The sequence below is a fragment of the Sceloporus undulatus genome, chromosome 2, assembly GCF_019175285.1.
Source record: "Sceloporus undulatus isolate JIND9_A2432 ecotype Alabama chromosome 2, SceUnd_v1.1, whole genome shotgun sequence".
Classification (NCBI taxonomy): domain Eukaryota; kingdom Metazoa; phylum Chordata; class Lepidosauria; order Squamata; family Phrynosomatidae; genus Sceloporus; species Sceloporus undulatus.
The window spans coordinates 271332863-271360490 of record NC_056523.1 but is presented as its reverse complement, the minus strand read 5'-3'; the positions used below and the strand labels follow the sequence as shown (position 1 = coordinate 271360490).

The following is a 27628-nucleotide window of genomic DNA, read 5'->3' as shown; positions in this document are numbered from 1 at the left end:
TCAAATAACATTTATTTGATCAGTACTACTCAGGTTTGCAATTGGTGTGGAATGTTCTCAGGGACACTGTCTGGCCTTTGTTTTGTTCACTGCCTTCAAGATCATTTCTAGCTACGTGTGCACCAAATATATACACTGGAGAAGATATACTGTATTATGAGGAAAGTACTGGGGAATCTGTACCTCAGTGGAGATTATGACACTTTTGGTTTCTGTGCAATATTAGACTTCTCTGTGCTTTCAAATGCAGCCAATATTGTATGGTAACAGGCAAGCACAGAGTGCTTTAAATTGACTTGTTTCCCCCTTTCTGTAGTTTTTGGACCTAAAAACCTTCATCTAAAAAATAAAACATCTGCATTTTATCTCACAAAATAAAGACATTCACAAACTGTTTCTTATTTGCATCACGATTTAGGCCTAAATATAACTATTAGTCTCAATAGAGTAGACCTATTGAATCAATGGAATTCACACAGTGTGACTTATCAAGTTCCCATTCATTCAACAGGTCTATTCTAGTTAGGATCAACAATTGCATTTAGACCATAGTATTCAGTTATATTTCTGTTATCTTGTTAGAATATAGTGAAACCTAATCCCCTTCTTGTAAGGCTTTGTTGAAAAAAAATGAGGAGGAAGAGAAGCTAACTTTCCAAAACAGTTGTTTCCATGGACTCTTTCTTTACCCAATTTCTTGCAGGTGAATTTTAAGGTCTGCCTATTGTAAGCCAATGGAAACCCACAGAAAAGGCATTTCCTGGTAAATGGTTTAGGAGGCCCTAACAAAGCTGTATTCAGCCCTCCAATTTCAACCAGACAATACAGCATCACATAATTTTAACTTATTCTTATCACTTCTTAATCATCTTTAAATAGGACAAGCACATATACTTATTTTCAGCATAACGTATATCTAAATAATGTATTTTCTATTCTAGTGGGGTTTCTTTTTTTAAAAAAGAATAGTTAAAGGTCTTTGGGAGTCCATCTGGTTGATCTCCTGATGAAGACATTTCCTCTACTTTTCAACTGTGTTGGAAAGGAAGAGAGATATAAAACGAGTGCCTGCATTTTCACTCCCAAGTTCAACATACTTTCTGTATTCTTTTCATTCCCTTCTCCCACTCCCACCCTATCCTGGTCCTTCTCTGGCAGCATTTTGTTCCAATGATTGCCAAACTTTCAAGGGAGGCACATCATGAACACACTGGGGAATCTGTACCTCTTATCAGGTTTATTCCACCCAGTGTTATCGTCTTAGCATGCATCATCACCCAGAGTGATATCCAAGGCTATTGGCTAGTAGGGTTAGCCCTGGGAAAGGTCACTTTATTCACACACAAAAGAAAAGAAAAGACACAGAAAATGCCTCTTTGCATTTGAAGGAAACAAACTATATATATCATAGCACCATGGTGATCTATTCCAAAAGAAAAGTAATCTGGTGTGCACTATCCACTTAGAGAGATAATAGAGGCACTCACTCCCCAGCGTAGTTTCCTAAATCTGACCTTGTTTGTGTGCTAGAATTTCTCAGTAGTCACTTTTTTTTGCCCCTAATGACAGAGCTTCTATTGTGGAGCACAAGTTCTACTGTCAAAGATGTTCCAAGGCAGTTGCTTACAAAAGAGTATCTCTTCCCTCTGCGAAGCCTGTTCACTGAGAAATTCCTGGAGGAAATGGTGTTATGCTATATCTATTCTTAATATCATCCCTCCCGTCTGACATGTGGCACAGTGCCTTGCCGATCCTCTTACAGTGCTGACAAGAAGAAAGAATAATATTGTACTGAAGAGAGTAAAGGGGGGAAAAAAACTCCTTTGTTTCCCAAAACATATCTTATCTCCAACTGGCTGCATTGCTATTATTCTTCCTTCTCCACATCAGATGGCCCAGCCGAGCTAAAGAGGCAGTATCGTGAGGCTGCAGAGGAAAGTAAGAATCACCTGTGTCAATATTGAAATTTGGCATTTTCATTTGGAGTCCTTATTATTTAGAAGGATCAAGACGGCTGGGGAAGACTGGGTGCAGGAAGAGGGCAGTTCAGGCCTCTCTAATTTTTGTCATAGTTGTATGCTGCCCAGGAAAGAAGGGGAGGGACTGGGGGGGAAGGAAACAAACCACATCTGCAAAACCCGTTTAAAGTCCCATTCTGGATGGCAGATAAGTGGATTTTTGAATTTCCAAACTCTGTCGTTGTCTGTAACCATGTAGAGTATGTGCATAACGTCAAAGCATTGCCAGGAGGAATAGTAGAGTTTGCCAAAACCAACTGGATATCCTTGGTGTATGTGCTGCATTCTCCCCACGGATGGCTCAGCTGATTTGTACAGTGTCATCTGTTTCAAACAGAAAACATATATTCTAATGAAATTTTGCCTCTTTTAATAAATCCTAAGAGATGCTACAAGTACATTTCAAGCACCTTCTGTAACCAGACAAACAAATTTTGTGCTGTTGTGGACTTTTAAAGATGAAATAGCTCATTTTTTAGCGGCAGGGCTTCGAGGCTGCCTTGGATCCTCTCTAAATACCAGTGGCTGCCTCTGATGCTGCTATGTGAATTTCACCATAGTGGTTGCAGCGAAAAGTTACTCTTTGCTTTTAAATTTGGCAGACCGCAGTCACACAGCAGCAGCAAAATAGGCACTTTGTAACTACTAGATTGCTGGGAGAACATTTTTGCTTTAAACTGGATGTTTCCCCTGCCCCTTGTGTTAAGGGTGGGGGGGGGGTCTAGATTTTTAAACCTGCTGTGCTGCTAATATTTGGCAAACCCAGGTGTGGTTTCCAATGACAACAGAGGGACACGAGGAGAAAACAACCCCAGTATGGAGCATTATGTGCCCACTTCTGCTTTAAAATATATGTGTTTTCCAAAGTGTACCTTCTTTTTTCTTTAAGAAATCCTATCAAAGGGATCAGGAACACAACAAATATTAGGTCAAATACTGGGGCAAAGGTTCAAAAGCAAGTTCTTCACACATCCTATAGTTCAACTGTGGTATTCATTTTTAAAAGGAGGTAGGAATGGCTACTGATCTGGCTGGTTTTAACTGGAGTATGCTTTTCTGGCACAAAGCTACCAAGGAGACTAACAAGTATGTTGCCTCCAGGATCCGAGGAAGTATACCTTCTTATTATCCGTTTCTGGGGAACAAGGTCAAGCTGATGCTTTGATCTTTGCAAATCCAAATAGGAATCTGGCTGGGCATTGTGGGCATAATTGCTGGACAGGTAGGTTAGGTAATGGCCTAACCCAATTATTATATTGCTTAGCAACCTAAGCTCTGTGACTTTTCCCCTGAGTTACCCCTGGTTCACCTACCATTAAAGAGAGAATGATGCAGAGCATAAAAAACATTGCTGAGGGAAAGCCTGCACGAGAGTGACTTTGGGTAACTCCAACAAACTCTGATTGTATCACATTGGAATAGTTCAGATACACACTAGTAGAGAAAAAGAGAAAAAGCAGACAGAGTCCCAAGTCCAAAAGGTTGTTGGACCAAACAAACAAAGGCTCTAACTCACCTGGCAGAGCATGGTTTTACATTATGAACATTCTTAAATCAATCCTTGGGATCTCAACGTAAGGCTGGAAAATCTCCTGTCTGCAAAATCCTGGGAACCTGGCGGCAGCAGTGTTGACCCACGGTGGGCAACCTTTTAAAGGGCTGGGTCTCGTCTTTTCATTCAGCCCAGCTCTACCCTTCCTGCTAAACTGAGAAGTGCGATAGAATTTAACAGCGATTGGCGTAATGGAACAAAACACAAACACAAGAATGCAGTGGTGGTACACCTGAGATTGAAGGAGAAGCACGTGGCTGCTGAATGTGCGCGCGGGGACATTGAAATGCGTTTACCAGTGATTTTTTTTTACTAGTGTCACTATTAGGCGGTTGCAGCATAAAGAGATATAAAAAATCCGGTAGCACCTTGAGACGAGAAAAGGGAAGGTATAGCTCAAACTTGTTATAGATTTCAGTTCACGACATGAGGATTATTTACCAGGTTATCTAGGGCGGCAAACCCATCCTCGCAGCAGACACGACGCAGCCAGAGAAACCACGGGCGGGTGAGGAGAAGGAAGGGGGGGGGAACGAGTGCACGGGACGGCCCAACAGTATGAAGTGGCAGGCAGAACGAACGAAAAAACAGGAAAACTAACAGGGGGGGGAGGTGGGGGGGGGGGGTGGGGGGGGGGGGGACGGGGGGAAAGGGGGGGGAAGGGGGGGGGGGGGGAAGGGGGGGGTGACGAAAGAAGGGGGAGGGGGGGGTGGGGGGGGGGGTGGGGGGAAGGGAAAGGGTGGGGGGGGTGGGGGGGGTGGAGGGGGGGGGGGGGAGGGGGGGGGGGGGGGAGGGGGGTAAGGGGGGAAGGGGGGGGGAGGGGTGGGGGCGGGGGGGAAGGGGGGGGGGGGGGGGGGGGGGGGGGAAGGGGGGGGGGGCAGGGGTGGGGGGTAGGGCGGGGGGGGGGGGGGTGGGGGGGGGAAGAAAGGGAGTGGGGGGGGGGGGAAAGAAAGGGAAAGTGGGGGGGGGGGGGGGGGGGGGGGCGGGGGTGAAAGGGGGGAAAGGGGAAGGGGGGAAGGGGACAGGGGGTAGGAAGGGGGGGGGGGGGGGGGAGGGGGGGCAAGGGGGGGGGGGGGGGTGAGGGGGGGGGGGGGGTGGGGGAAAGTAGGGGAATGGGGGGGGGGGGGGGGGAAGGGTGGGGATGTGGGGTGGAGGGGGGGGTAAGGGTGGGGGGGGGGGGGGGGGGGGGGGGGGAAAGGGGGGGGGGGGGGGGGAGGGGGGGGGGGGGGGGGGGGGGGGGGGGGGGTGTAAAGAAAAAGGGGGGAGGGGGGAAAGGGGGGGGGGGGGGGGGGGGGGAAGGGGGAAGGGAAAGGAAAAGGAAGCGGGGGGGGGAGTGGGGGGGGGGGGGGGGGGGGGGGGGGGGGGGGGGGGGGGGGGGGGTGGGGAGGGGGGTGGGAAGGGGGGGGGGGGGGGGGGAGGGGGGGGGGTGGACGGGGGGGGGGGGAAAGGGGGGGGTAGGAAGGGGGTTGAAAAGGTGGGGGGGGGAAGGGGGGGGGGGGGGAAGGAAGGGGGGGGTCAAGAAGGGGGAAGGGGGGGGGGAAAAGGGGGGGGGGGGGGTGAGGGGGGGAGAAGGGGGGGGGGAAAACGGTTGGGGGCGGAAAGAGGGGGGTGGGGGGGGTGGGGGTGGGGAAGTGGGGGGGGGGGGGTGGGGGGGGGGCAGGGAAGTGTGGGGGGGTGGGCTGGGGAATGGGGGGGGGGTGGGGGGGGGGGGTGTGGGGGGGGGGGGGGGGGGGGTTGGGGGGGGTGTGGAATAGGGGGGGGGGGGGGGGGAAGGGGTGGGGGGGGGGGGGGGGGTGGGGGGACGGGTGGGGGGGAAGGGAGGGGGGGGGGAGGGGGGGGGGAGGGGGGGGTGGGGGGGGGGGGAGGGTGGAGGGGTGTTGTGTGGGGGTGGGGGGGGGGGGGGGGTGGGGGGGGGGGGGGGAAGGGGTGGGGGGAAGGGGTGGAAGAAGTGGGGGTTGGGGTTGGGGGGGGGGGGTGGGGGGGGTGGGGGGGGGTGGGGGTGGGTGTGGGGGGGGGGTGGAAGAAGGGGAAGAAGGGGGGTGGGGGGTTGGGGGGGGGGGCAGGTTAAGGGTGTGGGGGGGGGGCGGGGGGGGAAGAGGGGGGGGGCGGGGAAGGGGGGGGGCGGCGGGGGGGGGGGGGGAGGGGTGGGGGGGGGGGGGGGAATGGAGGGGAAGGGGGGGGGGGGGGGTGGAAGGGAAGGGAATGGGGGGGGGGGGGGTGGGGGGGGGGGAAGGGTGGGGGGAAGGGGGAAGTGGTGGTGGGGGGGGGGAGGGGTGGGGGGGGGGGGGGGGGGGGGGGGGGGTGGTGGGGGGGGGATAGGGGGGGGGGGGAGGAAAGGGGGTGGGGACGGGGTGGGGTAGGGCGGGGGGGAGGGGGGGGGGGGGGGGGGGGGGGGGGAAGGGGGGGGGTTGGGGGGGGGTGGGGGGGGAAAGGGGGGGGAGGGACGGGGGTGGGGGGGGTGGGGGGGGGAGGGGAAGGAAGGGGGAATGAGGGTGAAGGGGGGGAAGGGGGGGGCGGTGTAAGGGGGAGGGTTTGGGGGGGGGGATAAAGGTGGTGTGGGGGGGGGGGGTGGGGTGGGGTGGGGGGGGAGGGTGGGGGGTGGGTAAAATGAAAGGGGGGGTGGGAGGGGAATGGTAGTGGGGGGTTTGTAATGTGTAAGATTTGGTGTTTGGGGTGTTTGTTGGGTGTGTTTGGCGTGGAGGTGGTGTTTGTTTTGTTTTGTTGTGTTTTGTAGTGTGTTGTGTTGGTGGGGGGTTTAGGTGGGGACTTTTTTTTTTTTTTTTAAATTTTTTTTTTAAATTTTATTTTTTTATTTTTTTTTTTGTTTTAATTAAATAATTTTTTTTTTTTAAGTTTAATTTTAAATTTTTTATATTTTTTTTTTTTTTTACATTTTTTTTTTTTGTTTTTTTTTTTTTTTTTAAATTTTTTTTTTTTTTTTATTTTTTTTTTTTTTTTTTTTTTTATTTTCAAATTAAGATTAAGGATTTGTGAAATATTTTCTGAACCCAGTCATGTGAGCAAATGTATACCATACTATTTTATTTAAAACTTTTAACTAATTTTCTTTATTTGTCCTACAATGCCACCGCAGTGTAAAATGTATTACAATCACATCATAAAACAAGACCTAAAACCTCTTAAAATGTATCGAAACATGTCCAATTAAAATGTCTGGTCAACAAACATTACCTATCATCAGAAAATCTTTATGGAAGAATAACATAGTGGTGTCCAACAGCTGACAAGCTCTTTCTTTGTTTCCATTATCCCACTTTTGATACAGGCAACACAACCAACAAAAAGAGTCATGGCGAAGATCTTAACTCATGGGCCAATACATTTCAGTATTTGGGCCTTCAGATAAGTACTGGAATTTGGTCCAGAATTAAATAGGCGTCAGTAAATCAATATTAAAACTGGCTAAAATCCATAAACCTGGCCCTACCAGCCAAAATGTGATAACAGTCATCTGGGCAGCTTCCAAATATAATGTCCATTGTAAGTAATCCAATCAATATTATTATGCATTAAAATATTCATTATTGTCTGAGTAATCAATGTCCAGAATGATGCAGCTTAACCAGCCAAAAATCACAAATGGGACAGGGATGGGATTTGCTCTTGCATCTTTACCCATCCATTGAACAGCAATCTCATGAAAGCTTTCAAACATAGAGCAGATCCTGTCATTATCCTGTCATTAAGTGGCATTGCATTAATACGAACTGTGTTAACCCCGCAAAATGCTAGCATGCCACTTCAATAATAACAAGACTGGAGCAACGTGATATCATTTGAAAGGCTTTCGCGCAATCACTGCACACTCACTTGTGCCTTTCCAGACAGATAATGTCTGGATAAGCCAATGTCATTTGAAAAATCCTTCTGCAATGCAACGGGAGGGACAGGACATGAGTCCTGCCCCCATGTGATAATCTCCACTGTCCCACTGAGGCATTTGGGCCTCTTATAGTATTGCACTGGCACCACTGTTTTCAGGGCAAGTGAAAAAAAAATTAAGCCATGTTTCTTTGCAACCCCCGAAAAGGCTTTTTCTGCCAAAACCAGTCCTGCAACTCAAATGAAAGGTCTAGATAGCATGCTCTGGAAGATGGAGTTGTGGATCAGAAGCAACTTTGGGTGGAGTCAGAGTCCAGTAGAAATATCACTCTACTCTGCTTAAAAAAAGCCAAACCAAAAACCCTTTCAAATAATTAATGCCCAGTTTTGTTATGTATTTACTTCATAGGAATTTAGTAAAGTTTCTGTTCAGAAATTTGATAAAAATATATATTTTTATGTTCTGTCAACTAAGATAGTCCTGATAATTCATGGGGTGATGAGAATGCTCTATGCAATGATTTACTACAGTAAATTTCATATGCTAAATTATATATAAACTTGCTGTTTATTATGAGTCCAGAGTCAGAGAAAAATAAATGAAGCTGGAGATTTGGGTACCAGCTCTATAAGCCTTGCTAGATAGTCAAGAGAGTGGATTCCCTGACGATAGAACCACTTTGAAATTTCAGACCACATCCTATTGTAAAGAAACACAAATAATCTCTTGGAATTTCATCAATCAATCCCAGCTCATGCAATTTGGCAAAACGGATGAAGGTTTAAGAAACATTTGACATGAAAAGCATTTGAAAGCAATTATATTAAAACATGTTCATACTGGTCAATAAATTGCTACAGTTTTAAAACTACTACTGACTCAACTGATGTTATTTTTGTTTGAAAAGATTTAAATTATCTTGATCAAATTACATCTGTATGGTGCAGAGAATTACATTTTACAGTTTATACTACAATGGAAAATGTTTTTAGAAAACCAAGGAAAAACTTTTTGTCACCGTTATTTTACTATATCTTTCTCCTGTTATTAATTATTTTGTTTTTGGGGAGATGCCTCCAAGAAAAAACTCAAGAACAAAGAGAACAACAGGAGAACAAAATATCTGCTACACTCTTTTGAACTCCCCTTACTGATGCTCAGGAAATGCAAATACAATTGCACACATACTAAGAACATTTGCAACTGTTATTAAATACACACAAAAGATACCGAATCAGGTATCAAGATATTGGACAGTGAATTGTTTTTCTGGTTCAATGCCAACTATTTTTTCATATGAAATCTGTCAATAAACACTCTTTCGGAATCTGGGAATATTTTTAAAGTTTCCTGAACAGTGAAACTGTTTTATGAACAGGTCCATTAATTTTATAGGACATATCATGTAATAGTTTAGTCAGTGAATTAATATAGCCATATTTTCATTTCTTCATCTAGTAACCATATTGCTTTTCCAAAATTATTCAAGGAAGTGCACAAACAATGAAGAAAATATCATCATCAGTTTAAAAAAAAAAAGGGGGGACACTTAAAAACAGCAAATAATCATGGCACAGTTCAAAAACCAAGCTAAAAATGTTTACTTTGACATCTCGTTGAAAGTCACAATTCCAGAGTGGGATTCCAAGTACATTCAGAATGATACAGGGGGAGGGGGGACAATTTTTCCACAACAAGAAAGAAGCTTTTCGCAAGTCCATGGAGATGGTATAAACAAGAGATTTGCTTGCATATCTTAGTATAGCCAGGTACATTTATACTGAAACATATTGTCCTTCCGATGACTGGATGCAAGTATTTAATGTTTAAAAGCACATTAAACAACTTAAACTAACCAGGAGAAGATTTTAGCAATCTGCCAGATTTTCATTTTAATGAGGTGATTCTTGATACCATGTATCAGTTGGTAGCCTGCACTTTTCGCATCAATTCAACAGATCAAGGAAGCACTAATTCCAAGAGTACAACCCACAACAACATCATCTTTACAATAGTCAAATCATGAAGCAACCAAGCAATTAATGTTGTTGTCTCCGTCCTTTAATGTTTCTGATTTACAAAGACCCAAGGCAACCCTATCTGGATTTTCTTTGGGCAATGATGTGTAAATTAAGTCACCCAGGGGCTCCCATTGCCAAGTGAGAATCAACCTGAGCTATAGAGTTGTAGTTCAAACCACAACACCACACAAGCTCTCAAGAACGTGCACACCTCTTACCAGATCAAACCTAACTCAGAGTACTGACTAAACGGTACTTCCGTACTGTTTGTATTTATTTTCGCTTCTTCAAGCCCATCAAGCCTTTTGCTGAGCTCAGCATAACTCGGGGCCTTGAAGTTAGGTAACAGAGAGACACAGACCTGAGTGTCATCAAATAGTGAAGGTATCTCACTCCAAAACTCAGATCACCTCTTCCATCAGGTTTTCTAATTTCATAGCCCATTAACTACCACCGGGCTCCAAAAACATGCTGCTAGCAATGGTGAGCCTTACAAGGCAGTAGGTATGCACTTCTCAGAAATAAAATAAATAAAAAGTCCCATGGAACAGTACCTTTTAAAAGGAAGGAGGAGACTTCCCATAATTTGGTAACAAAACAGCCTCTACAGAGGGGTGGCTCAACGCCACCCCTTGAGGCCCAGATGGAGGCCGCAGCAAACAGACGTTGCAGCCTCCAGAAGAACAAAAAGAACCCACTTCCCGGAGGGTTCTTTTGCATCATGGAAGGGTGCCACAGGTGCGCTGTGTGCCATGATGTGCCTCTTCCGGCCAGTACAATTTGGGCGCTGTGCCCCACAGACATCATCACAGTATGTGCTGTGTGGACAGGCAAGCACCATGAAGCAGTGGGGTGGTGGAACTAGGGCTCGGACTATGTGAATTCCCTCCTCGTCCAGTCTAGTACCATGGTCAGGCCAGCACAAGTGGTGGTTCTGTACTGCCTCAAAGTCTACAGTTCAAGATAGTGGTTGATAATAGTGGGAAAATAAATGTCCCAGCCAGGCATGGCCAAGCTTTGAGATAGAACTAAATATATACTTTAGGATCTAAAATATATTTTAGGCATGGTTTGTCAATAAATCAATAAAAGGTAAGAATTACTAAGAAAATAATAAATCTTTTTTTAACAAGTCTTGATTACTGCTAAGAGGTAAATATGAATGTATTAACCCAAAGGGTGCTCAACAATGGCTCTTTTCAATCCTGGAGAAAAGTGACCAGTGGGGTCCCACAGGGCTCTGTCCTGGGCCCAGTGCTATTCACTCTTTATCAATGACCTGGATGACAGAATTGGAGCATACTTATCAAATTTGCAGATGATACCAAATTAGGGGAATAGCTAATCCCCGGAGGACAGATCAAGATTCAAATGACCTGAATAGACTAGAAAGCTGGGCCAAAGCTAACAAAATGAAATTCAACACGGAGAAATGTAAGGTATTGCACTTAGGGCGGAAAATAAAATGCACAGATATGATGGGTGACACCTGGCTGAATGAAACTACGTGTGAAGGGATCTAGGAGTCCAAGTAGACCACAAGTTGAACATGAGTGAACAGTGTGATGCGGCAGCTAAAAAGGCAATGCTATTTTAGGCTGCATCAATAGAAGTATAGTGTGCTAGATCAGAGAAGTAATAGTGCCACTGTATTCTGCTCTGGTCAGGCCCCACCTGAATATTGTGTCCAGTTCTGGGCGCCACAATTCAGAAAGGACATTGAGAAACTGGAGCGTGTCAAAGAGGGCAAAAAAATGGTGAAAGGTCTGGAACCATGCCCTATGAGGAACGACTTAGGGCGTGGGGATGTTTAGCCTGGAGAAAAGAAGGTTAAGAGGTGATATGATCGCCCTGTTTTAATATGTTGAAGGGATGTCATATTGAAGAGGGAGCAAGCTTGTTTTTGCTGCCTCCAGAGAACAGGACCGAACGGAAAATGGATGCAAGCTGCAGGAAAAGAGATTCCACCTGAACATTAGGAGGAATTTCCTGACAGTAAGGGCTGTTCGACAGTGGAATGCACTCCCTCGAGTGAGGTGATAGAGTCTCCTTCCTTGGAGGTCTTTAAACAGAGGCTGGATGGCCATCTGTCAGGGAAGCTTTGATTTGGATTTCCTGCATGGCAGGGGGTTGGACTGGATGGCCCTAGTGGTCTCTTCCAACTCTATGATTCTATGATTGTCCCAAGCACTACCATACACGGTAGTGAGTATACCTGGAGGACCTGAGTTTGGGAATTATTACTATAGAGTCTTTCAAAAAGGTAAATTCTCACGTAAATGTTGTAGAAATAAAAATGGTATAAGTAAAAATCTGTTTCCTTGTGAAGTTTCTTGCCTCCCAAGTATTAATATTCCTTCTAGGTTTTGATTTTGTACAAAAATGTACATAACCCTAATTGGGCTCCTAATATTAAGCATTAAATACCTTAAAGGCACCAAATCCCATCTGATATTAGAAGCTAAGTATGCAGTCAGCCTGGATGGGAGATTGCCAATGAATACTCAGGTGCTGTGGCTATATTTCAGAAAAGGACTTTGCACAAACCTTTCTGAGTATTCCCTGCCTAATAAACTCTATGCAATTCACAATGGTCACATAAATCGTCAGGTGGTTGAAGGTGCATGCATGCACACACATACACAAAATGAGTAAGTGTGAGACGTTCTCAACTGGAGGTGTGATTGTAAGAGCCTTTCACTGACTTTTTAAATTATGGCCGTTAAACAACAACAACAACAACAACAACAAACAACACCCCAGATTTTATTATTATATTTATATTTATATCCAATCCATATCCATATATATATGTGATTTTTTTGATTGATGTTTTACTGTTTTTTTTTTTCTATATGGTAATTTATCTATTCCTCTTTAAATGTTATTATCTTAGAAGTCGCCTTGGGCAGGCTTTATTTACTCCTAATTTTAACCGAACTTGTACAGCGCTGGTAATTTGGACAGCGTATAGAATAACGTTTAATATACATAATAATAATAATATCCCACTCTTTTCCCAGGACTGGGACTCTGATATTACACAGTTACCCAAAATTCGGTAACATCCAATGACTACTGGCTTCAGTGGCAGCCCAGGAGCTGTGGGACTGCTAACAAAGAATTAAAGTGTAGAAGGAATATTTCTGCCCTAGAGGCATACATAAAATACAAATACTCGAGCATTGGCATTGTCTAATCTACAGTAAAAAAATAATGTCCCAGGACATTTTATGAATAGTTGTGTATAAAATTCAATTGGCATTTTCACTATAAAACATTGGTGGGGGGGTGGGGAAGGAAACCCAGGTTTTCACCAATTAAAGATCATTTGAAGTAAAATAAAAAGTAAATCTTTTTACAGAAAAACTTGAAAAAATAACTGTGTTGAAAATAATAATTTGTTAGCATGTTTCTTTTTCAGTCAGTTGGCAATGTTTCTTCTGAATTGTATTACACATACGACACATACTTTTTAACAAGCACATCCAGCTAAAATGATCATTTAAATATCATGCATTAATAATAGAGTTATGTAATGCTCTCAACTTACTGATTTTAACAAAGACTAAGAAGTGTTACTTACAGGTTCACCCTAATTATGCAAGAATAACTTCTAAATGTAGAAAGCATTTGAACTGACCGGCAGTTCTTTTCAAATCACAGAACTAATGAACCTGACAGTCATATCTAAGTAGTTAGACATATTACTAGGATTTAAAGACTGTGAATAAAATTAGTGGTGTGGAAAGACTAGGGAGTGTTCCTTTCCTCGAGACCATGTTCACCACGAAGTATAATGGAAGATGCCGGACAGCCATTGGAAGCATTCCTCGTGCAACCAAAGTTAAACTGTGGCATTCAAAGCACCTGAATATAGTTTGATTGCTAACTTAAAAGGGCTTGGAATTCAATGAAGGATGTGAACATCAATGGCTACATCCCAGGATGTACACTTCCTTCTAGATCCGAGGCATTAAGACTTCTTATCACATTGCTTGGGAGGGAAGATGGGGTGCAGGTGTCTTACCTCTGCATATGCTTCCCACAGGCAACTGAGTGAACACTATATAAGTAGATTTTGGCCAGAAAAGTTCTCTGGTCTTGTCCAACAGGCTCATCTCACATTCCATGTTTTGTTATCCAAAGTAATTTTTCAATATTAGTTCACATGCACAAAAGGACAGATAATAACTAACCAACAAAAAAGAAAGAAAGAAAGAAAGAAAGAAAGAAAGAAAGAAAGAAGAAGAAGAACAGACAGACAGACAGACATTGTCCCCATTTTAAAGTTGACAGTGATTTTGATAGTGAAATCTTTGCAAAAGCAGCAAAGTGAGCAGAATTTTGTAATACCAATGGAAAAAACTGATTTAGGGAAAGACCTGTTTGTTGTTGGCAGTACAGCCACAAGTTTAGATGTTTTTAAATGAACACAGCAACATGTAAATGAATGATATTTAGATTATATATACACATACACATTTCTTACTTAAGCCATTACCTCCTGAATAGATACTGTGTTGCGGCAACTTACTAAAAATGGGTGGATATGGGGACAGAATAATACTAAATTTTTATTTTGGTGTCATGTTTGAGTAATAAGCTGTCATGGAAAAAGCATACCTTGCTTCACATCTGTTACAGGAGAATATTACACTAGCAAATGAGTATATCATAAGCAATATAGCACTGCAAGAAATGAGCAAACAGAGTCATTTTCCATGCAAATTGCAGGAAAAAGAGGGAAAGAGAAGCAGCATCAGAGGGATAGAGGCATTTGTTAAAAGAGTTCTCTAAGCATACTACCTGCTGGTTCTAATGAATTTTCTACTTTGTCGTTAACATCGAAAAAACCGATTGAACACCTATATTTTCATACAGTTGTCTATAACAAAAATAGAGATAACAGCCAAATATGTTTAGTGAGAACACCCTAAATTCCCTTTTCCTTGTTTTTGTTGAACTATCTGATTTTACTTCTATTCTATATATGTATGTATTTATATCTTAGCTGTGCATGCTCCAAATGCCACAACCATTGTCTTTTGCACAATGGAATAAGAACAACAAAGTTAGCAACTGGTATGTACTTAAATAAGAAAAACTTTGTGAAAATGATAAAGATATGGTGAAATCAACAAAAATGCCGCTATACAGAACAGTATCCACCAGGATTTAAGAGTAAAAAGAGTTGTCTGCTGTTTACCAGACCAAACAAAGCATGCGCTATAAAGCCAACCCTCTAAAGCAAGAGCTAAGAACTTACTTGCAGGCCGAACCAAGACTTTCAGTTTGACAGGACCGCCTTCCATATTATCAGGAATTGCTGTGCTGTTGAGAGAAATGGGAAGGGGTAGGAGAGGACACACAGTTAATATTTGTCATACAAACATCATGTCCAGCATTCTTCTTTTCCTAAAGTCACACTTCCCTGCACACACATAAAACAAGAATGTAAATGATTGGGCCATTTGAATACCAAACAAACTGTTATGATCATTTCCCTGCTCTTTCTTCACAAGGTAGGAAATAATGGTACAAAAACAGAACAGGATGAGGTGAGAAAGCCACAAAATTAGCCCAATATTCTTAGATCCACCAACATGCTTTTCTAAATAAGAAAAACAGAGTCTTACAATCACAATCCATCCTGATGTGCAAACCGAATAGAGGTGGGCCCTGTATAAACTATCTAACATGAAGGCATGTTTTAATTCAGTTGTGTAAAGGTTATACTACAATGAGGAAGTCAGTCAAGAAATGCTTTAAATTCCGTTGTGTAAAGATCCCACAAATGAGGACCAGATTAAGAAAATCAAAGTGTTAAATGGGTTATTGACCTAATGAATCCTGGAGTTCCCACACTGCAGGACATGGAAACCTGGAGCATAGTGAAAGCGCTTGCTTACATGATTTGGACTCACAAGGTCCATAATGCTCCATCTATCTCTGATTCGTATAAGAGTACATATGCAGGGTAGCTGTGTTGACTGTTGTCTGGAATTCACGGTACCACATTTTAGCTGCAAGAGGGAAATCCTAAGCAGGAGCAGAGGGACTGGACTTAACTCTTTGAGGTTTTCCCTCTACACAGGCAATCTTTTTTTAAAAAAATGTGACTGCATTTGGCAAGTTGTACCACAGCATTTGGCAAGTTTTATCTAAACAACATCTAAAAGTTTACCAACTGCAACAACACGGAGGTTCTCCAGAAATTCAGTGTTCTCTAGGTATCCAGAATGTCCCTTTTGTTAAAGTGCTGTTTGTTTTTTAAATCATCTGAAGAACTGTAATTCACACTTTACTATCCTATCACTTGCCAGAAAAGGAAGATTTCAGAGTAAAACTCAAAGATTATGAAGTGTATGTATGAATTTAACATGCCTTTCATTCTTAAATGCAACTATGGGGATGCAAGGAGGATCCTCCTCTCCAAGAATAATTATAACAGCATACTTAGGAGCAATTCTTCAGGATTGTAGCATAGAGGAAGCATTTAAAAACGAAACAAAACAAAACAAACTTCTTTTGCAAGTTCTGACTTCACCCTGCTGTGGGTTATTTAAAATAACAAAAGCCGTCATTCATATATGCATTTATATTTTTTTGTTTTTGTCTCTGAGATTATAGTTATGGCAACGGGCAAGGCTGGAAAATAATTTTGCCTCGCCAATCTATATCCAAGGCCCGAAATGCACAGGAGACCAGCCAATAAGGCAGCTTCCGGCGCTTTGGAGGCATGATTCCAAGGATGTGCTAAGGGGAGGGGAGAATCAGACCTTTAGAAGCTGAAATAATCTGGCCCTTCCAGTGACCAGTTTTGGGACTGTGGTGGTGGCCCACTTTGGAGTGGGCTGTGTGGTTGGTGTGGTCTGGTATGATTGTTGTGGCGTTGCTCTGGCCACTTCTTCTGAGCCATCTGTTCTTGGGCCAAAGTCAATGGCAAGAGATTTTTTGTATATTAGTTTACTATTTCCTAGAGCCATGATGGTGAACCTATGGCATGTATGCCATGGGTGGCATGTGACACTATTTCACCAGACAAGGTGAGGGAGGAGGAGGAACAGGTACACAATTACCCATTCCTCCCCCTCCCTGCCATTTCCTGGCACCAGCTGTCTCTCCAAGAAAGCCGGAACCTGAAAATGGCACTGGGGAGGTGAACCCAGAGGCCTGTGCCTCGGCTCTTCCCCTAGCCTTCTCCTGGCCTTCAATTGCCTCTCCCAGATACCTGGAGCCAGGAAAAGGCTGGGGAAGAGGAGTAACCAGTGCATGCCAGTTGCTCCTCCCTAGAGACCTTTTCCGGCCTCTAACTGTCTCCAGAGAGACCTGGGGGCAGGGAAAGGTCATGGGGGGAGGACACAAGCACGTGCCGCCTCCTCCTTCCTCCCCTGGGCCTTTGCCAAACTCGGGTGCCCCATCTAGGGACCACTGAGTTTGGAAAGGTCCAGGGGAAGGAGGGCACAGCGCGTGCTGCCTCCCCTTTCCTCCACAGGCCCTGCCTGACTCCCAGCTGTCTCTTGAGACAGCTGGAATCTGGGGCAGGGCAGGAGGAGGAGAGGAGGAGCAAGGGTGCATGCCCATTGCCCCCCCCCCTGAACCTTTCCTAGCTTCTAGCTATCTCTCAGAGACAGCTGGAGGTTGGGGAAAGGCGGTGGAGAAGCCTCACCCCAGAAGTCCCACTCTGGAGGGGGACTCCTTGCCACTGGCATGTGGACATGAAAAGTTTTGCCACCACTGTCCTAGAGTCAACTCATGCAAGGACTGTACACTTTAACGTGCTAAAAAGGTTAATGTTCTGTACCCATTATATATCCCTGCACCAGGGGAAGCAATTGACTAGAACAGTAGTTCTGGCCAGCCTTCTCTCCAGATGGTTTTTACATATAAAGGGAGAGAGAAATGCACAAAGCCTCCAACAAGCATATATATATTATATATTATATACATCATACATACACATACTGAGGGAACAGTATATATCTGTAGGTCCTTATGAAAACTGTACTATGGCCTGTTACAGACAGCCAAATAAAGCTGCTTCAAGTCACAGTGGGGTATGGTGTTTCAATGATGCATGCGTCCTAAGAGTCCAGAAGCCACACCAAAGCCACACTAGGGCTGGACGTGGCTTTGGTGTGACTTCTGGACTCTTGGGACGCATGCATCATTGAAACACATACAGTGGTACCCGGGATAAATGCGCCGGGTTACGATTTTTCGGGATACGAAAAAATCCCATAGGGATTTATTGCTTCGGCTTACGAAGGTTTCTTCGGGTTACGAAAAAAACCTCGGCGCTATTTTCCGCACCGGAGGGCAGCAGAGAGCTTATTTTCCATTAGCGCCTATGGGAATTCGGCTTACGAAGGTATTTCGGGTTACGAAATTAACCGCGGAACGAATTAATTTCGTAACCCGGGGTACCACTGTTACCTCCACTGTGACTCAAAGCAGCTTTATTTTGGCTGTCTGTGGCGGGGTACAAAACGCCGCTTGCGGCGCTCCCCCGCCGCGCCATTGTTCCACGCAGGAGCCGCAGCAGCCACAACCGCGCGACCCCACGTGGAGCAAAAAGAACTCAGAGCTTCTTCTTGCGGCGCCTCTATGACGTCGCGAGGCGCCTGGCGCGGACTCGCGACGTCATAGGCGCCGCGACACGTCTGGACACTATGCGTCCAGTACGTAAAGATGGCGGCGCCCATGTAGAAGGGGCGCCGCTATCTTGTACGTATAGGATACGTACTAGGGTTAGGGGGGTGCGGAAGCACCGCCCCTTCCTAACCCTAGTACGTATGCTATACGTACTATATGGCGGTTTGTATCTCGCCTGTAACTGGCCTATGTTTTTTTCTATGAATGCTCTAATCAGCCATCTGGGCATAGATGTTAATGTAGAAGACTAAGACCCAACTCTCATGACTTCTTTTCCACTATTAAGCTGGGTAAGACCATTTTTTAGAAAGCCAGCATGACCTAGTGGCTTGAGTGTTAGACTCTGGAGACCAGAATTCAATTCCTTGCTCAGCTATGAAACCCACCGGGTGACCTTTAGCAAGTCATATGCTCTCAGCCTCATGGGAAGGCAATGGCAAACCTCCTCTAAACAGACCCCAGGATAGGTCACCATGTCAGGAATGACTTGAAGGCATACAACAATAAAATAATTTTTACACATCATTTTCACAGGCTAAAACATTTTTTTGATAACTACTGTATATACTCGACTATAAGTTGACCTCATGTATAAGTCAAGGGTAAGTTTTGGGGGCAAAATTATGGATTTTGGTAGGACCTGTGGATAAGTTGAGGGTAAGACTTAGGGGCATATAGCAAAGGAGCTAAAGGATGAAGTAAAGCAAAACAATGTCAAAGAATTTACAAAATTCCAGCAAACATAACTCTTTGTGCTCAGTCTTAAGGCTGGATGGATGAGAGAGTAGAGGGAGTCAGTGCTTCCAAGACAGATTATACTCTTGCTTTTCACCAGGGGATAGCTTCTTCTTTTAAATAAGAGTTAAGGTACAGTACTTACATTGACCCATGGATAAGTCGACTCAGGTTTTTTGAGTCAATTTTTGACCTAAATTTCTAGACTTATACATGAGTATATACAGTATTCCGAAATAACAAAGCATAAAATTCTAATGGGGTTGAAAAGTTTATGTTGCTAGTCCATCTTGATGGATATCTTGATTTTTGCCAGCTTCAGAAATCTTTGCTCAAGGGATAAATACTCTTCCAAATACTGATATGGAATTTGATCCAGAGTTTCTGCCACTTACAGACTGAGACACAATCCAGCAGAAGCTCCCATTGAAGAGAGAAGGAATTATTCCTAATTCCTCTTTTTCCTGTAACTGAGTCACCCTTGCATTATGTTCTAAAGTTGTTCTCAACTGTCTTGAGCAGATATTCTAAAATTTATAAGCAAAAGTAAGAGCTAGCAAATAGAGCAAATATCATCTCTCCTTACATTCCTCCACTGGGAATATCTGGGAAATAGAGTTATTTTTAGAAAAATATCCAACTCATATATTGGCCTACAAAATCTGAAAAAGTAATGCAAAACCTAGATATTCAAAAGAGGGTGTATTTTGTGCTAAAAGGATGTGCACTGGCCTGGTTAAAATTGTCCTAATTCTAAAGAAGAGATTGGAATATTTTTGGATTAACTTTTGTACATTATTTTAGCTTGATCTTTTAAAATTACTATAAGACACCTTGACTCTCATTTTGGGAGAAGGGAGAGATACAGCTCCATACGTAGGCATGCCATACGCGGCTTCCAGTTTACGTGGACGCCGTGCTGCAATCTACTGAATGGTGCATGTGCCCATGGGGATCTATTGAATGGGACTTGTGCTTACGCAGTATTTGCCTTATGTGGGGGGTGTCCTGGAATAGATCCCTGCGTAAGGCACAGCTCCACTGTATAATGTCAATTCAATTCATTAAATTCAATAAATAAATAAATGGATCCTGGAGTAAATCAAACCTGAACTCTCCCTGGAAGCCAAGAAGCCAAGATGACTAAACTGAGATTGTCTTACTTGAACATATCATGACTCATCAGAAAAATCAATAATACTTGTAGGAAAGAGTGACTTGAAGGTATCTCGTTCATAGGGTCTACAGAGTAGTTGACAGCAACAGCAAAGATCTAATTACACATTTATAAGGTGTAACCCTTATTCACCCCAACAAAATGACACTGCTTCTTCATTATGGGGTATAAAAGCAATGTGAAACAATGTGATCATGGAATAAAATGTGTAAAAAAAAAACCCTGCATATTTTGTGATAATACAGTACATGCCCAGACAATTATAATGATGTTTTTTTGAATTTTTTTATTTTCTAAAGTTTTATTCATTTTTTTTAAAAAGAAAAGGAAACAAGCATACAAAAACATACAAAATCTTGGACATTATCATACGTTATCATCATACATACATATACATTGAGGAGTTACAAATTATATTAATACTTGTTTTGAGTCTTCCATTCCCAGAGGTTCATCAATCAAATCATTAAAGTCTCCTATCCCTTTACCCTTTTTCAAGTCTGCTACCCACTCCTATTACCTTTCTAAAACTAAAACTATGCTTCACCCCATCCCTCATGTCTTCATTTTCATTCACCTACTCCAACCTTCTACACTTACTGTATGGCAGTTATAATGATGTTCTGAAAAATATTTCTCTCTTTGATGAAAAACAGATTTATGTATAGGTTCTGTCTCCCTAATCTGGAATTACTGGTATGAATATTCCAAAATCCAAAATTGTCAACATGGCTGGCCAAGATATTGACACCTTTGCTTTCTGATGGTTCAATGTACACAAACATAGTTTTTCATGGACAAAATTATGAAAAAAACATGGTGTATGAAATTACTTTTACGCTCTATGTATAAAGTGCATACGAAAGAAAAATTAATTTCATGTTTACACTCGGATCCTATCTCCAAAATATTATCTTACATATAGGCAAATATTTCCCTTTTAAAAATTATATTTCTATTGACATTACATCTGTATTCATATATTAAAAATAGTTTGATTATAATTCTGGTAATATAATTATATGTTTGACAGTATTTGCAAACTTATTACATTTTTTCCTGTATTTCTTTTACTGTTAATCCACTTCATTCAAACTAATTTTCTAAAATTTACCAAAGTAATTGTTAAATCATTGTGTTATTTCACTTCTTTCAAGATTGAATTGAATTATCTTTTCTTCTTTTTTTGTGGGAAGGGAGATTCTCTTTCTTGAATTTTAAATGGGGTTTCTCTTCTTAGTGTAACATACTATTTCCTATTTAATTGATATTTCTTAACTAGTTGATATATCCAACATGAACAGTCCTACTGTGTTCAGTTGATGCTTTTACATACATATTGTTTATTGATTAGCCCGTAGGCCATATCAAAATAACACAAAGCAGATAAAACACACTATAAAATTCTATAGAATGTCTATAGAAATTTAAAAAGCTGAATATAATAAATCTAAAGTATGAATAAAATACCGCACAGATATGCTTTTATATTATTAGTCTATGAAATCACAACTTGTCCATTTCTTTGTATATGTAAATTTGTATATGCAAATATTTCAAAATTCAAAAAAACCATGAAATCCAGAACACATCTGATCCAATGCATTTTGGATAAAGGAGACTCAATCTGTATCTGCTTTCAGATACCTCAAATTGCTAAGTGTACAAAGTAACATGAATATTAGTTTGCCTATAAATTAATGTATCCTATTATTGTGTAGTATAATTATATATATATAATTATAAGAGTGCTATAGTATGTATTGGCCTAGAATGCATTTTAGGAAAACAGAATTTTATGTGAAACACCCAAGTGTAATTTTATCTAACAACAGACAGATGGTTTAGGAGTATAACACTGGATGTAGATAATATACAGTAACAGAGATTATGCCATTTAATTAACTGCTGCTGTTGATGATACAATGCCGCAAAGTAAAGCAGTGAAGATAAGGTGAAATGCACAGTATAGCAAGAAGAAAGAAGGCAGTAGTAGATACAACAAAAACAATTCATTCACTTGAAGATGAATGCCACAAAGAAGCCAACTCTCCTGCTTTGGCTAGGTGGCTTGGAGACGATTGGGTAGACAGTACCCTTGAGATTTAGACTAAAAATGCCATTGAGATAAGGCACTGGGGGATGGTATTTATCACAGACTTGAAATGGAGCCTGATGACAAAAAGAGATTAGTGGCTTGTGTACACAGCCAGCCAATAACCCACAGCACTAAGCTTCAAGGTAATTGGGGCTTACAGGGATTTAGGAGAAGACTTGTTTTTTAAAGAAAGCATGTGCCACTTTATAAAACAAGGGTTCTTTTTACAGAGTAACATTTTGGCTCATTCCAAATGTTTCTATGTTTTAAATCCTGCCAAATTTGATCCCGTCTTCCCCTACCACAATGTGTATTGTGAAATGAATGATGAATGATGCTCTTTAAGTTTCTCTATTATCTACATCTTTAGTCTGTTTGCATTTTGCCCTATTTAGGCATCATAAATCCACTCCTCCATAGCCTGATACATGGCATCCTAGACTTTTTTTTTTTTAAAGACTGATAGGTTTCTGAGGGAGAAGAGAAAAGCAAGATGGGGGGAAAGGGCGGAGGCTCAAGTAGAAAAAGCCAACACGCATTAAAGTGTCTGTCTCTTTTAATCACAAACACAACTGTACAGCAGTGATGCTTCCCAGCTCTGTGCCATACTCACTGACAAGCAGTTAAGAAGTGCTAACAGCTGTCTGGGCTGTAGGCTCTCACTAAATCAAAGTTGGAAAGGGGGGGAAAACCCTCTGTGACATTTACAGTAACTGATGTGTTACAGGGCACAGAACTGTACTCTATACGGGCTTCCAGGAAATTGGGTCTTTCCTGTGGCCCCTGATGAATATACAAATCCTTCTCAAGCCAGAGCGGGCTGCTTAACAAAATAGAAACACTGTACTGTACTCTCTACCTGAAAACTCGGATGTGATACACAATTAAATTGCTTCCTCTGTTAGCCTAAGCAAAAATGTGTATTTGATTATTTCCTGCACCATCCAGGCTTTTAAATGACTTTACAAATGACACTGAATGGAGTTTTTGGAATATTCAAAAGCAGGATGTTAGTGTTTACATTTATACCTTGGAACCTATTCATGGCTTTTGAAAAATAAAGGCAGCATGAGCTTTACTGCTCTGCATAATTACCTCGTTTATTTTTCCCTCTGATAAAACAGAAAGACAATAATTTCTCTTGGCTTTCTTTCTACCACAAGAAAAGGCAGCAAAAATGCACATGATTAAACCATGGGATAGCTCCAATCCTTCCTGCCCCAAATCTGGTATAGACAATGATCTCCCTGCTCCAATTAGTCACATAGTCACTACTGAGCACTAAAAGGCCACTTTCTTGTATACTATAAATGATTTTTTAAAAAAGCCCACATTCCAAAAGGAAGCACACCTCTCATGAAACAGTTCTATTGGCTATTGGTTTGTTTCTGGGCACAGTTCAAAGTACTGATAATGACCTATAAAGCCCTACACAGCTTGGCTCCAGACTATCTGAAAGACTGTGAGCCTTAACAGACTGGCATCAAAGATGCATGTCCTGACTCTGCCCCCATACCAGCGTGATGCTGTGTGCCCCACCACACAATGGGCAGCATCACAGCACTCCTCTGATGCTGCATCCAGCTGACGCAGCACCAAAGGAGCACTGAAAAGCTGTGGCACCAGCAGCTATGGCGCCCTTTGAGTGGTGCAAAAAGGAGCCACTTTTTGCAGCTTCTTTTTGTGCTGGGGAAAGGCTAGATAGGGGCCGCGGCATGTAGATGCCGCAGCTCAAATCTTGCATTGCAGTCTGCTTCTTAGGGGTGGTCTGTTCAGCCCCTGTGTCTCTCAATATGAGCCTGCCCAAGATTTAAGATCCTTGGGAAAGAGCTTTCTCTCAGATCTAGCACTGTCATGGGAATGCTTGGTGAGAACATGGGGGGAAAACTTCTTGGCAGTTGCTCCCAAACTGTGGCCACCTCTCTACCCTCTTTCTGGTGGGAGGTGAGTGCCTTTCTGCTTACCCAGGTCTTTGAGCATTAACTGCTTGATGAAGAAGGCATTTTAATTGGGGTATGTTGCATTTGTATTGTTACCATCCTCGTTATATTTTCACCACCAGTAAAAACTGTTTTAACTTAATGTTTTAATATATTGGTTTATTTCAATGTTTCTGAATATTTATACAAGCCATAGTTTTAACTGCATTTTGTTTTATTTAAATTCTGAGCCACCTTGGGTTCCATATTAGATAAAGGTAGGCTAAGAATGTTGGACTTTTCTTTTCTGAGCTTTATTAGAAACTCAGGAAAGTAGGAGAGATTGTTTAATCTCACCAGCAGAGCAACCACTGCAGACTATAGGTGAACAGGAAAAAATAGGTCCACTTTATCTCCCAGCTCACATGTCCCCAAATTAAAACAGAGTCTTTTAGTTAGAATGAAAATAACAAGTTTACTTACAAAATCATGTGTATGAAGATATACACAAGTTTAACTGTATGTTGCAAAGAAGATGAGGTAGAAAGGTAGACTACATGCATCTTAAGAAAGTTTCCCTTTAGCATGCAAGGGATGGCATGCTTCTCTGGATAAGACAAAGAGATAATGGCAATTCTTTCAATGGACAAAAGGTGAGGTGTACACTTAGTAAACAGGAAATGAAGAGGGGCTGTTAGTAAGCAATAAAACTACCATAGGCATGCATTTATATTCATAGAAGGTCCCAGCATGCAAAGTTAATATAAGAATGAATGAAAGAAAGAATGAATGAATATATGTTATGGTAATATTCTTGTGTTTTCACTGGGTTACTTGCAAAGACATATTTTGGGGAAATCTGTGCATTTTTCTAAGTTTTATTACACAGGGCTGCTTTATTTGCCTTCACTCATTTGCTGTACATATATTGTTGTTGTTTTTGTTATATGTTTCTGTATATGTTTGTGTGTGTGTCTATTTCTATATAATTAATATTCAAGTATCTTTGAGGAAAGCAAAGGAAGCTACAGCCATGCAAATGCTGGCATATTTTCTGTCTCATAACCATTTATCTTGCAGCTGCTTAGAAAATACACATAATCTATTAACTTATAAAGGTTTATGCTTCCCAAGGCACCTTGCTATAAGATAAGCAACATTCTTAGTCTTTTGTATATCCATGTTCCGCTGTATGACCACTCAAAATATTTCTTGAAGGAGGATGATCGTAATTTACTCTAAGCAGCACTGGCAAAAAACAAGTAAATCTCTCCTCATTACATATTTTTCTCTCCTAACTGAATGCTTCTTTCTCTTTTTCTGTTCTTAGTGTATCTACAGCAAACCATCTGCACCACTGAACAGCTTATTTTAGGATTCCCTTCTCTCTGTCATAATGTCACTATACCAGATGTAAACCCAATGTGCTGAATGGTAGGATCTAACCTAGAAGCACCTGTTTTATCTTAAAATAACCAAGGAGAAATATTAGCTCCATTAGAATGTCATTCCTTGCTGGGAGAATGAAATCTGATCCAAGTATTTTCCTCTTTCTTGACATTCTAAAAATTAGCTGTCTACAAAAATGGAATTAGATACCCAGAAGTCACAAAACCCAGCCATGCAATTCCAGCCTACAAGGTCTGCAGCATTCAAGAACAGAAAACTAGTAGTGAAATAAGCCATCCCCACCATAAGTTTTTCTCTCTAAATTAGTTATAAGCTCTTTTGGGTGAAATCAAAGTATTTATAGTAACAACTTGCCTGTAGCTATTTCAAGCACAATACCATTTTCATTTGCCAAATCTACGATCCATATAACCTTATATAACCCTGAAATCTTAATTCTGATAGCCAGAAGCACCAAAATTTCCAATGTCCTGTATCAACCCCAGAGATTGGGTAAGTTTTGTTTTTAAGAACAGCCATCTGCTTCCTTCTTTGTAAAGAAATGAGTCTGTATGGGAGCATTAAAAATGCAACTTCCCATTATGTTTGCCACAGGCAATATTTCTCAATTTGCAGAGTCAAAAGAAAAGATAGCCTATTAGTTGTTAGCAGAGCTGAGCCTTTCCCCTGTAGGGTTTAGTTTGATTTACAGTACAACACAAATGTATGTACATGAGGCAGGTAAATGCAGTATTAAGCATTAATATTCTTCTCACAATGCAACCTGAAAAAAAGTTTCACATTAACATAAATGCTATTAAAAAGTCTGCTAGTATGTAATGAGCCAACAAAAGGTATGGATGTGCATGATACTAGAAAAGGAATCAAATGTATTGACAAAAGTTTGTTATAGTATTTACTGCTTCTTTTTAAAATATATATATTTAATAAACCCTAAAGCTCAGGCTAGTTATTTTACACAGAAAGGAATTCTTCAGAAGCTGCACACTTTGTATCTCTGTGATGACTTCGTTTTTAATGCAAGAATTAAATGTCAAACTGTGTCTAGTTCATGGTGACTTAGGCCTGTTACAGACTGCCAAAATAAAGCTTCTTCGGGTCTCTTTGGAGATATGCTATTTAAATGATGCATGGGTCCTAAGAATCCGGAAGCTGCACCAAAGCTGCACTCCAGTGTTTAGGAATGGAGTGTGGCTTTGGTGCGACCTCCGGACTCTTAGGACCCATGCATCATTTAAATAGCATATCTCCAAAGGGACCCGAAGCAGCTTTATTTTGGCAGTCTGTAACAGGCCTTAGTTTTGTACATTCATTACTTGCTCATCCTTGGTTTATCAAGCATACATCCTGAGTAAATTGTTTTGCTACATAGCTGTAGGTGATGACTCACGTTGCTGGTAACGTTTGATCTCACCTAGACTGCCGTATCTCTACATTCAATCATCAGCAGGGTCAACTACCTACAAAGTGGAGGATTTTGATGTCTTGAAGCAAGAAACAGGAGGATGCCAACTGCAAAAGGTGCAACTATAAATGTTGACAGAAACTGAAAAACATCCATCTTGTAAGTCTTTAAAAAAATAAACAGAATTTTATAGATTAGCTATCAAAGGTGGTGGAAGTTGAATGTATGCATGTGGAGAAGAATAAATGGTAATAAGGGCAGAACAGAATTATAGGAGAAACTAAAGAAATGGAAAAGATGGCAAGACGAGATAAGAAGTTCGCTACTTCCCGATCAGGAGTCTACCTCAGGCTGTGATAAATTTTTATACTGTACTCATTGTTTTTAGATGGGATATGGTTTTATATTGTGATTTTAAATAATTGTTATTAGTATTATTGTGTTTGTATAATTTTGTTGTAATCCCACCTCGATCCGTCAGGAGAGGCAGGACAATATAAATAAAACCTATTATTATTATTATCATGATTATTATTATTAAGATCCTAAAAGAGGCAGATCATGTCTCTTGCCCTAAAGTTTCAAAGGACAGGGTAAGATGTTACAGATCATTCAGATATTTACAGTGATCAGTTAGTGTGGATGCATGAAAATAATAAATTTATTTACCAAAAGTTTCAAAATTCTGTGAGAAGATTCCTTTTTTTACATGTGCAGCAGTGAAAACTCTTGTATTAATATATGCCATGAACCCATAGCCTTTGTTTATACCTCTGTTAATAGATTGGAAT

General features: G+C 41.9%; 1 pseudogene; it reads right to left on the bottom strand.

Moving 5' to 3' along the window:
* Positions 1-2232: 2232 nt before the first annotated feature.
* The window catches only part of LOC121922907, a 252769-nt pseudogene continuing 227373 nt past the window's right edge, over positions 2233-27628 (bottom strand).